Raw genomic sequence first — 13,108 nt, 5'->3', positions numbered from 1 at the left:
CAGCAACATGCAACAAAGACTCTGCGCCGGAGAAGAATCCAGAGTGGAAAACAAGGCGGGGGCCACAAAGTAATTCAAAGGAAATATGTGATTATGAACCATGATCTGAGAACGGAGAAGGGTATCATAAGCAACTGGCTAAGAAGGAGAGGGATGGCAAGGAGGAAGGCGCCGTCGACATCCTAATTAAAAAACGTCAAGCGATGAACGAGGAAACCATGATAAATTCATATCCACGTGAAAACTGTCCAGCCTCCTTAGGGATCAAGAACTAAAAGGAAAACAGAGGGAAAATGCTGTTTGTAATCTATCAATGTGGCAAATACAATGACAGGATGAGGCTGAATCTTGGAAAACGGGGACTCCTGCTCGTGGGTTATGTTATTGCACATATGCTCCCTGGACGCTTGGGAGCATATGTGAGGATGAATATAGTCTCAACAGTTTTACACTCTCTGAATTGGTGTTTGCGTTTCTAGGAATTCCGTTTTCTGTGAAAATATCAAGAGACCCACACAACACACGTGTCCTTTGTCAATATATTCCTACCAACCTTAGAAATTTGTGAAGCCAGGAGAGTTGGGGAAAGTTTCAATAAATGACATAATAGCATATTATGCAGCCCTTAAAATTCTTGATTTTCTCAGACTATTATTTTGTCATGAAGAAAAACTTCAGGGTATAATTTTAGGGTGGAAAACGCAAAATCTGACAGGAACTAAAAAGGCAGCAAGATCGCAAATAAAACAAGTTCATATTTATGTATGGATATGTATGTTTTCTGTGTCTGTGTGTACAGACATGCATACACAAAACAGAAAAGAAAGATGACAGAACTTTGTCATTAGTTCTGGGGGAGCAGTATTTACACGATGCTTTATACCTTCTTGTATATATGTATCGAATGGTCTACTTATCTTTGTAATCAGGAAAGAAAAAGAGCCTGCAAAGTACAATTTAATCATACTGTCTTTCTGACGCTGGAGACATTGTCGTAGTAAATGCCCCAAACTCCTCAAATATGATAATCTGTACAAATGGGCATAAAAAAGAAAATGACCCTGGGCTCCCAGCTGGCCTGAAAGACCCTAATTGAGAAAACTTCAATTTGTTAAAGAATGATGTTCTGTCAAATACTGTGCGTCTGGCTGGCCCTTGTCATAGAATCAAAAAAAAAAAAAAAAAAAAAAAGATTCCCTTTTTAAGTCCTTATTCCTTTAGCACAAGCACATAATAAATGGGTAGTAAATACTTGTTACAGAGAATTGAATTAACACAGATTTCTAATCTCTACAGTTTTCCCCTCATGATAGAAAGCTCTGATTATTATAGTGCAGAATTTGAAGACACAACAGCAAACATACCCTAGGTCTAAAGCCTTGGGTTTGCCGCACCCTCAGAACCCTCATCCGTGGTAAAGCTCGATTTCTTTATCCCAGCCTCTTTTTCGGTAGGTTTAGCTGGAAAAAGGAAAATGACCCCCACGGTATCTGATGAAAAGAGAGACATAAAAGGTAGAGTGATTATTTCAAATTGAGAGCCCTGTGGATTTGCAAGGAGCAAATATACACCATGATGGCGGTGGGCATGACTTCAGGGGTCTGTCCTGGCCAGGGACACGGCCAGCCCACAGCCTGAGGAGGGCTCGGATTCCCCATCTCAAAGGTCTTGTCTGTTCTTACATTATAGCATCGGCGGATCAATGTCCATGAAACCCACAATGGGACGGAAAGCATCTAAATCAGTGTTCCAAGACAAATGCACCAAACCTCCAGGGCAGTGCCCCAAAGCAGTGCGGGACCGCCCCCCAAAATACACACAAACAATAAAATACTAGTCATGGGATCCCCCCAATACACACAAGCCACAAAGAGCCAGCCACTCAGGGGGATCCCCCAGATACACACAAAGAACCAGCCACTCATGGGTAGATCATTATTGAGAAGCATGCAGTGGGAAGAGGAGTATGGATATGATAAGAGGACATCCATCCTTCCCAGAGCACAGCCAGAAAGGAGACAGGATGTCAAGTGAAATTGTTCCTACAGGGAAAGAACCTGATGGCTTTTCTTTGTAGTGATCACAGTGACACATTTAACTCTAACTCTGCAAAAAAAAAAAAAAAGAAAGAAAAAAGCCTGGGTGTGCGTGAGAGAGAGAGAAAGAGAGAGGCTAAGAAAAAACACAAAGCGGGTTTGGGTTTTCATGTTGAGAACATTCTTAAAGGAGTATCTTCGCTGTTGACGCATCATTTCACCGCAAACATGCCCCTTGGAGAACATTCTCAACACGGAATCCACAAGGTTGCTGAAGCAGAAACGACTGCAAACTACATGTCGAATGACAGCTTCCACGGTGGGGCGGCTTAGGGGGGGATGAGGGGAAAAGGGGCAAAATGGTTGGAAAATGAGAGTCCAAGAGGGGCTGTGCTGTGGGTGAGTGTGTGTGATGGGCAGCACGATTACTGGGACTTGAGTTCGTGGCGGGTGTGAACCCAGGGAAGCTCCCACTCCCAGACTCAGAGCTGGGGAAAGGTGTGAACCACGGCACTAGGCATCCACTTTGTTGTAGGAGGCTCATTCTCATCACTAGATAAACACCCCAAATGCATCATGTCTCCTCCCTCTGTCCCTCACCCATCCTTTCCCACTTGACCCAACAAATGCCCAAAGACCACAGAGGAAGCTGGAAACTCACTTCACTGCTTTTAGGATGCAGCCTGGTCCCATCCCACTCCTTCTGCCTCTCGAAATAAAACTGTCACGAGAGTAATTACACTAATAAGGTTTGGAGAGCTGCAGCCTTCTTTTTTTATGTCATAGACACTGTAAGGTGATTCGAGATTTCAGAGTCTAAGGTTACTGTGTAGAATTTCAAAGTTTCCTACAAGCCCGATACAAAATTTTCTGAAGGGAATTACATCTTAGCTACTGAATGCTTTCCAATATTATGAAAGAGTTACAGCAAAAAAATAGTACTTAAATGATATTTTCAAATTATTGAGAAGGAAACTAGAGAATGGGGACTAAACCAATTCTTCACATTGCTAATGAAGATGACTTACAATAATATCTGAAATAAACTAAAGACCAGTAGTTTTTTTAAAATCACGGAACGTTACAAAGTTCTCTAACACTTCAAATGTGTGCTTTCTGAATAGGAAACCAAAATTACTTTTAGTTACCAGTATGATGTTCAGTATTATTAAATGTGCTTAACAAACTTATCTTCTGGATTTGTATGATAATGTCTCCAAAAGTGAGGACGTTATTAGGCAATTTCCTATTTCTAACAAATAGAATTGTCCTTGAAAGATAAATTTATTCTGGAGTCGATGTTTTTTGGCTGATGCTTATTTTAAAAAGCAAAACCCGCAAGTAATTAAGTAAGGAAATGACATCTACTCATTACTGTAAATGTACATTAGCTATGCATTTGATCAACCCCACCCTGAATATTAGACTGTAGCAATAAATAAACTTGAAACATAACTAGAAACAACTAGCTCTGCGTTCATCTGGTATGAAATGTTACACAATTCAAAGCAACTCAGCAAACCCCCTCAGGCTATGGAAACAAACTGCAAAAAACCAAACAACTAGAGACTAATGTACAGTTAACAAAACTTTCAAATTCAAGGAAAGAACCTAGATTTCAAGTCATGAAAGCAGGGGATTAGGAAAACATAAATTGGTAAATCTCCATTAGGTCTTCAAACCCAGAGTTGATTTTAATACAAAGAGAGAAATAAAGTAGTATAGTTTAAAGCAACATAGAGATATACTTAAGGCAGTACAGAGATACAAAGAAGTACAATGGTGTAGGTTAAAGCAGTAGTATACCAACCACTCATCAGCAATTGATTATAATTTTAAAATTCAAAGATTGTACTCCTAAAATTATAAAAATCTAACTACAGACATTTTATGACTGCCTTCCAACACTGTATACAGAAACACAAAGAATTATAAGCTGTTGTGTAGATTATTTCCTGATTGACTTCAAATAAGATCGTATTTTATACTTGAAACAATACAGTAGACTATCTTTCCATACAACTCACCCCTAAAATGGAAAGTTTAACATGAGCTTCATATAGGAAAAAAAATCAAAATAAACAGGGCACCTGACATGCAGTATAAATATTGGAACTGCTACACTTCAATGATTGTCAGTAAGATGGGTAAAATACATGCAGTGGAATATGGCAGGAAATTCCTGTACCTTGGTTTAAAATTTTGTTTCAGTCTATACAGAAAAAAGTACTTGCTTATGCCAGGAATCAGATACTTTTGCTCCTCTCCGGAATCCCAGGTCGGGGAGTGGGAGACAATCTTTAACAGGTATGAGATTTCATCACTTTTGGCCAAGAGGAAGACTGAGAAATCCCACAGAAGAGATAAAGATCATTTTTTACATTGTGTAAGTTAGAAGCCAAATCACATCAGAAAGGCTTTTTTTTTGCATGTAACTTTCTTGGGTGACTGAAATCCAAAGAATATCATTTAATATCAGTATTAATATAGCAGAGGAACCATTTTTTTCATTCATGTATTCAACAATTATTTACTAAACATCTACAAGGCACCCTGCATTGCTGGGCTACCGTAGGGAGAGTCGTATGTTTCCTGTACTCATAGAGCTTACAAACCATCTGCAAAAACAGACAGGATTCAGATCAATACTGGACAGAGAATACATCCACAATGGTATGAAACTGTCAACGGGACCAGAGCGTGTGGAGCACGGTGTGGGCCTTACTAGCTGGAGGCCCAGTGCAAGGAGAGGCTGGCTTGCGTGGAGGCCCAGAGGAGGAAGAAAACAAAGCAAGGGTGAGGCAGGTGCAAGAAGGGTCTGAGGGACACGGAGGGTGCTAGGAGCCCTATAATAGAGGCCTTTCCAGCCGTGGTTCTGGAATTCCACCTTCCTTCCGATGGAAAGCCGTTGGAGAGCTCTAGTAGGGCCAGAGGCAGGATCAGACCTGGGTGTTGAGAAGGTGCCTCTGGCCCCCGGTGGTGGGAAAGGCCTTGATAGATGCAGACCGATCACCGGAGGCCAGTGTGTTGCACACATGGGAGATGAAGCCGGCTTAGCCCAAGGTGTGCCACATCCAGCTGGAGAAACAAGAGACAGCAAAGAAGCCGATGCAAGGGGCCTTTGGGGTTTTTACATTCGACAGCTTCGCGTTATCAATGCAATCTCTTCCCAGACAATCCATGAGGCTTTTTGTTGTTGTGAATCCTTGTGGCTCGACAGCAGTGCCGCTAAAGAAAGCGTGGGTATGACACAAGGGAGGCCACGGACAGACCTCGCTCGTCTTTATGTAAATAACTGAACAGGCTCCAGCCTCACTGCTGTCGAAGACAGGACAGGTGGGGAAATCAGGGGCCACTGTTTTTACTTACAGATCCTCTGTCCATAAGAAGGTCCACTAGAGATGACTATCAGCATGGGTCTGCTACAAGTGGGTGGAACAAACTGAGACCACTCCCCACACCCCGGGGCCCAAGGAGGTTCCCAGGAGCAGCCAGCAGAGCCCTCGGGGTTCCAACAGGAACGGTTTGCCAAGCACTGAATATCGGGTTGAACATTCTCAATGTCTTCCCTGGAATGGACGTCCAGGTGGCAAACTAAGCATTTGGCTGCATTGTGTCTGTAATGTCTTCTTATAAATGGAACGCCTTGTTCCTTGAGTCTTTTCACACGTTATCTTTCTTTTTTTTTTTTTATATTGAGGTATAGTTGATTTACAATGCTGTGTGAGTTTCAAGTGTACAGCAAAGTGATTCAGTGATACATTATATATATTCTTCTTCAGATTCTTTTCCATTACAGGTTAGTGCAAGATATTGAATATAGTTCCTTGTGTTCTACAGCAGGTCCTTGTTGTTTACCTATTTTATATGTAGTAGTGTGTATCTGTTCATCCCAACCTCCTAATTTATCCCTCCCCCAACCCCTTCCCCTCTGGTAACCATACGTTTGTTTTCTATGCCTGCGAGTCCATTTCTGTTTTGTAAATAAGTCTGTCTGTATCATTTCTTTAGATGCCACAAAGAAGTGATATTTGTCTCTTTTTTCACATGCCCTCTTTCAAAACGCTGAACAAAAGCATTGCTCTCAATTCTGAAGGCAGGTGGCACTTGCCAGGGAGGACGCCAATGGGCTTTGTGAGTCTGGCACTCCCGCGAAGATCCACAGACCCACAGCGCCGGAGTTAACCGTGCTGCGGGAAATCACGCGAAGACAAACACAGAAGGCAAGGTACCAGAACCCTCTCCCCATAAATCCCGACACGACTCCCTCACCTGTATTCAGGGCGGAGCCCGCTGTCATGTGAAGCCTGTCCTCAGGTCAGAGACAGCAGGAGCTGGGAAGGTTTGGAAGGGGGCATGGGGAACTGTCACGGACACACTCTGAATGCACCGCTTGGCAAGAACCTACCGTGTGCTCAGCGGTATGTAAAGAAGCTACATGGAAAGGCAAGACGACAGCCTCCACAGTTACTGTGTAACTAGCGCGTACAAAGAGATGGATTCGTCATCTTTAGAGCCACGGGGATGACACTGTGCCGCGCACAACCTACAGCCACACCGTAGGGCGATCCACCAAAAGGGCACCAGAACGTGGAGGGCCCCGTGGTCAGCAGAGGCTCCCTGGAGGCAGGGACACACAACATATACCTCTAGTGACTGGCCCTGTACAAAATTTTAAAGACAAAAATCAATGGAACTAAGCCACCTCTTCAAACAGGAGAAGCAAAATAACACTTCATACGTATTTCTCCCAAAAAACGTTTTTTGGAAACTACTCAACCTTACAAAATAGTCGAAAGAATAAAAACAAACCCAGGTATACTCCTTCACTTGGGTTGGCTAACTGTTGACATGTTGCCACACTTGCTTGCTTACTTTCTGTCTCTATGTGTACACATGTGTGTATACACACAGAGGTACCTAGGCATACTATCATACATTTTTTCTACATCAGAAGATTTTAAAAGAACAAGGCATGTACTCGTATTTGTGTATCACGACGTTTCAGAGGGAGCTGCATACAGGATGGCGCTTCACCCCCTAAGTAGTTTGGCCTGGGTCTCCTAGAGTAAGGATAGTTTTCCCCCTACCTCGCTACCATGGAAACGATGAAGAGTAACACTGATTCCATCAACAAACCTCCTACACAGTCCCCAAATAATTGTACCACCTGGGTCTTTTTTCCAATCCAGGATCCAATCGAGATCCAGATACCCTTATGTTTCTTGGTCTTATGAAATCTGGAACCATTCCTTCACTCCCAACCTTTCTTGGTTTTGCATGACGCTGACTTTTGGGGGAAGAATCCAGGTTCAAGTGTCTTAGACAATGCAGTACGTTCTGGATTTGTCTATTTCCTCGTGTACAGATTCAGGTTGAACCTTTCTGGCAGGGATATTATACCGGTTTTTTGGTGCCCTTCTCGTTACCTCCTAGGAAGAGGTACGTGACAGCATTGGGGGTCTCTTGGTTAAGAGTACAGCCCGCAGATTGCTCTGTTTTATGTCCCAATTTACTTCTTAACGAAACTTCTCTCCGTCATTTTCTCTGAGACACACAAAATAGTCACTATAACTTTTTTGGTTGGGATTACCTTGACCCCCAGATGTGCTTATTATCATGGGTAAATTTGCTGCCATAAAATATTCTTAATTAAGGATTTGCAGTCCACTTGAGGAACATTTTTATCATCATCAAAGGATTAAAAAAAATGACTGACTATCCTAGTAGATATTTGAGTAGAGTGAGGAACAGACTGCTGGCAGGTCCCATCAAAGAAAATGGCATCTCATAAAAAGCAGGTTTCCTCCTGTTTTCTTTTTTTAGTTCATAAGAAACCTTTAACATCCCTAAACCTTTTTTTTTTTTTTTTTTGGATGGGAACGAATTAGAAATACCAGAGACAAGATCAAAGTATTTCCTTGATTATCATTAAAGTCTTCATCCACTTAAGGAAAGGGAAAGTTTTATATATAAGAACCCCAAACTCCAGATGGTGAAGTACATTAAAATACCCTGTGAGGGCGCCTGTATGCTGGTAAGATACAATGGATATTGTTATCAGGCATTTAGGAATAGATATTTTAGTCCCCACTGAAAGACTCTCCCTTTGCATCGACTGTTAAAAAAGGATAATGCATGCTGTATTAATTTATCATGAATGAATCATGACTCTTTTTCAGCCGCCCTCCTTTTAATTAGCTATTGACTCTGTCCATTTTTTCCTGAGCTCTTCTAGCTGGGTCCAAAGAATGTCAATCTCCCTCTAGACTAAAACAACCCCAAAAATATATTACTCGAAGCATTTCCCTGCAATACACAGTTGTCTTGCAGAGGAATAAAAATAAGACTCTACTTAGCAGGTGCTTAAGGCTTTGAAAGCTGGGTCACAAATCAAAGCCAGCTCCTGCATTAACAAGAACTTTAGAAAATATTCTTTAAAACCCCCATAAGTTTGTTTCTGAACACACGATCCTTTTGAAGAACAAATTATAGAAATCACAATAGAAAATGAATCTCTTAAGCTGCTCAGCGTTAACAGTGGACACAAGCCACGGCTCTAAGCCGCTGTGGATGTTTGCTCCAGGATGAGAACCCTGTGCTGCTGGGTTTAAATTTAACAGAAAAAAAAAAAAATCCTAAAAGGTGATTGTCTTTTTCCTCTCCTTAATATGTATTCTAACTCTATTCCCTCAAAGTAAAAGACCATTGAATACTCTAAGAAGAAAGAGAAGATTAAGTTAAATCTCTTGTTGTACGGGTCAGGGTTTCTCCACGTGGCACTCGTGACACTTGAGGCTAGGGTAACACTCGGTTTTGTGCTGTCTGTGTATTGCGGGATGGTTGAACAGCATCCCTGGCTTCCACCCCCTGGATGCCAGGAGCCAAGCTCCTCCAAAGTTACGAGACCCAAAATGCCTCCAGAATTTGCCAACCTCCCCCTGGAGGGCAAAACCGCCCTGCGGCGGGAGAAGGGCTGCCGTCGGTAACCCCCGAGTCCCAAGCTGCATTGTGAAGATGGTTACATCTGTCTGCACCCCATCACCTTGGCTGGCAGGACCATCCAGGTACTTATCCTACTTCTCCCAAACAAAGGGCATCCTTTACTTTTCATAACCGCCCTGGGAACCTGTCCTGTGCATCTCCATTGTACAGAGGAAACCCGGGCGCAGGAAGGTTAATCCGCTTCCTGAGAACGAGACCAGCAGGTGGGGAGCTGGGATCCAAAGCCTGGGTCTCCCTGACTACGCACGGTTCCACCTCTGGGAGCCTTTGCGTACCAACGCGAACCATATCTTGTCTGACAGCATTTCCGTGCCCATTCCTCCGAGCATGCTGCTGGTGGTGGTGGGGGGGGGGACACTGAATGCCCCGCAGTGCCCCCTTGACATCATAATGACAGAGTATCATCAAGATGCAGCCTCTGTCTGAGAGGAGGGTGTATAGCAGGGACTGTCACCTGCCAGGTCTGTGAAAGCTGCTTCCTTCACCCTGTCCCCATCAATATCCCCCCCCCCCCCCACACACACACTCACCTGAACCAGGGGCAGGTGCTCTTCCTGCAGGAAGAAAGCTTGTGCTGTGCCTTGGGTGACGAGGCCAACACACATTTAGAAAACTCCACCCCTAAATTCTCTGAGACACGCTGATTATCGCTGCTGACTAGTGTACACGCCCTCATGGGCCCAGGGCAGCTCTTCTCCAGGAAAAAATGTTTGTCCCCATTCCTCCTCCCCTTTAACAAAGTGACCTTTTGTTGAGAAGTCATGTCTGAAGGAAAAGGAGAGCTGGGGCAGCTCCAAATTGATGTCACCCCTGCAATATGGTAATGTCCTGAAACACCGTTATAAAGGGCACCAAATACCCACAGGACGCAGAAGATGCACGCGGTCAGGGCAAGGAGAGCGTCTTGTGAATAGGCCGTGATATTTCCAGAGCCAAAGTACCCGTCCACACGTTTCTTGTACTAACAGTGACAACAATTTCAGACGGTCTTGGGCGACTGTCTTCCAGATCTTATGTTACCGAGACCACCGTGAGCAGGAATGGGGATGGTGAGTGCCTCTCAGCAGACAGAAACAGGGTGCACCAGGCTCATCCTGTGAATTCATCCAAAAGAAGAAGAATCGGACACCGAATAACCACATTCTGAAACACTTCAATGAAACGAGCTCTTTCTGGGCTAGGGGATTCCTCCTCCCGCGTGTTTCTTCTTTCCATGCTCCGCCCAACTCCTACTCATCCACAGGTGTCAGCTGAGTGGCCACCACCTCAGAGAAGCCCCCTGTGATTTATACAATCTAAAGCATTTGCCCCACGGTTGATGAATCCTAGCACTGTTTTTTCTTCCCCCCTCGATAGCAGTTGTCACTATTTGCAATAGTCTATTTATTTGGTTTCTTTTTATTTGGTATCTGTCCTTCCCACAGGCTCTAAGAGTCAACAGGGCAGGGCTATTTCTTTGTCATAGCAAGCTCTCGCTAAATATTTTCCCAACAGAGCTGGGGTCACAGACTACGGGGCAGGGGACTGTGCCCCCATCTGTTTTTGAAGCCAAGTAAGAATGTTTTCACATTTTTTTTTTTTTTCACATTTTTAAACTGTTGAAAAAAGAACATTTTTGTGACACATGAAAAGTCCATGAAATTCATATTTCAGGGTCCACAAGCAAAGTCCAAAAATACTGGAACACCCATTCATTTACTTATTACCTGTTTGCCCCTATATTACAAAGTCCGAGTGGAGTAGTTGCGACAAAGATTGTTTGGCTTGAAAAGCTGAAAATGTTTTACTATCTGGCCCTTTACAGAAAAAGTTTTTCGATCTCTGGTATGGAGCCCCACCCACGAATTGAAAATGAGCTCAAAAAAAGCCAACTCAATGCCCTTCAACCCGAAGAATATATATACATATTTTTTCAAGTTGCTGACATTTAGACAAAAACTAGCATGTCCCTTGGAGCAATTTATTAGTGTGTAACTCTATTGTTTATCCTTTTAAAATAGAAAGCATAATCTCACTTGGTAAATAATATTCACAAGAGAATGCCACGTTAGAGAAAAATTACTATTCCATAGATTTTTGTCAATGTAAGTCTTGCTTTATTGAAGTTCAGCTCCCAGCAACAATTTCTTGGGTTCAATCAGTACCCCAGGAATATTTTCCCCCCAGAGATGGCATTTGAAACTGTCATCAATCTTCGGGCATGGCTTTCCATCTTAGGTTCTACTGAAAACAAATGGTGTAAAAAAAGTTCATTTGTGTCATTTTTAAAATTAGATTCCACATATAAGTGAATGAACGTTTTTACAAAACAGAAACAGATTTGCAGATCTCGAAATCAAATCTATGGTTACCAAAGGGGAAACACGGGGGGAACTGATAAATTAGGAGTTTGGGACTGACATATACACACTACTATGTATAAAATAGATAACTAAGAAGGACCTACTGTACAGCACAGGGAACTCTACTCAATACTCTGTAATGACCTGTATGGGAAAAGAATCTGAAAAAGAATGGATATAATATGTATAACTGATTCACTTTGCTATCCGCCTGAAACTAACACAACATTGTAAATCAACTCTACTCCAATAAAAATTAATAAAAGTTAAAAAAAATTTTAAAAAAGGAATGGTTTGCCATCAGTGTTGACCCTTCGCCTCTGTCTTCAGGAATGAAGGAATCTCTGGGCATGGTCACCTCTTCTGCCCTCTCACCAGGATATTAACTGGCAAGATTAAGATGGTTAAGGACGTGGATTTGAACACCTGGGTGACTCCCCTTGCGAGGCAGGGAAGATCCAAATCAGCAGTTTTCCTTTCTTGTGCGCACACCTTTTATTGACAGGAAATAGGTTTTAGGAGATCAGCATGGAAGCCCTTTGACCCGCATTTGATACTTTATGAAGAGGAACAAACACGTCTAATGGGATTAAGTCCCAATGTCTCTCACAGTGGTATTGCCACCAGGGACTATACCTGCAGGAAGAAAACACACAAAGGAAAGTCTAATGGCCCACGCGCAGACGACACTTTTCAAAATAAAACTGGCGTGTTCTCACCCGGGGCGATTTTGCCCCACAGGGGTCACTGGACAATGTCTAGAGACATTTCTCGTTCTCGCAAATGTGTGGATACTATTGGCATCCAGTGGGGAGAGGCCAGGGTTGCTGCTAATGACCTTATGATGCACAGAGCAGCCTCTCCCACTGCCAACCACAAACACGCATCCAACCCAGTCCCGCACAGCAAAGAACGAGCTGGTCTCAAACATCGCTAGCACCAAGGTTGAGAAACTGCATTAGATAATCGGTCTGGTCATCATTAAACCGGGTGTGATGCCAGAGATTGGCAAAAACGTGGATGGGGCTGGAGGGGTGGGGGGGGGTTGTCACACCCAGTGTGTTCCAACAATCATGCACGGCCAATTATGAGTGGTAGTTCCACTATGACTGTGATAAGTTGTGTGAAAATAAAAGTCTCTGGAGATGAAATTTATAACCCAAGCTATAGCCACAGAACAAGAAAATTGAAGATCAAGGGGTTAGGTCTGCTTTATTATTAGGAACCTATATTTTGATTTAGTTTGTGAGTTAACAATAAGCATGTTCCATGACCCTTCCCACTGTTTATCTAATCGTCGCAACCGTCATTTACTTGGTCATTTTTTCATCATTCTCACCCCCTCTCCAAATGAGGTTTTAGTTGTACAACACTGAGAATCACAACAGTGGTGTAAGGGCGGAGTTAGAACCCACCATTCCTTGTCCTTGATTGTGAGACACCAAAAGCCCTGGAAACTGAAAGATTTTTGTAAATTTTGTTTTTTATTTGGCAGCGAAACCCAACCTGAACCGACTTGAGGCATCCGTCCTGTCTCAGCCCTCGTGCCTCAGCTGTATCGTGTCTTTGCTAGTATCATGTTGCACTGTCATCAAACACTAGGCTCAACTGCACTGGGAAAACATCAAAATGAGGTCGAGACACCTCGTGAGTAACAGTGCGAGGAAGGAAGGAAGGTATTTGTCATTAGCAATAGCCCAGAAGCATGGTTATTAGACATAATAA

The 13,108-nt window shown here is 43.1% G+C and overlaps 1 protein-coding gene across 4 annotated transcripts in view; it reads right to left on the bottom strand.

Annotated features, from left to right (window-relative positions):
- Positions 1-13,108, bottom strand: part of STS (steroid sulfatase) — a 182,944-nt gene that overhangs the window by 122,920 nt on the left and 46,916 nt on the right. For 3 of the 4 annotated variants that reach the window (XM_068532747.1, XM_068532744.1, XM_068532745.1), the window contains exon 2: positions 10,008-10,135. The exons of the other annotated variant lie outside the window; for it this stretch is intronic. The gene's annotated coding sequence lies outside the window, so the exon portion shown is untranslated. The remainder of the gene's footprint in view (positions 1-10,007; positions 10,136-13,108) is intronic. 4 annotated transcript variants of the gene reach the window in all.

This window comes from Eschrichtius robustus, chromosome X (assembly GCF_028021215.1).
Source record: "Eschrichtius robustus isolate mEscRob2 chromosome X, mEscRob2.pri, whole genome shotgun sequence".
NCBI lineage: Eukaryota > Metazoa > Chordata > Mammalia > Artiodactyla > Eschrichtiidae > Eschrichtius > Eschrichtius robustus.
This window is presented reverse-complemented; position numbering and strand designations above follow the sequence as displayed.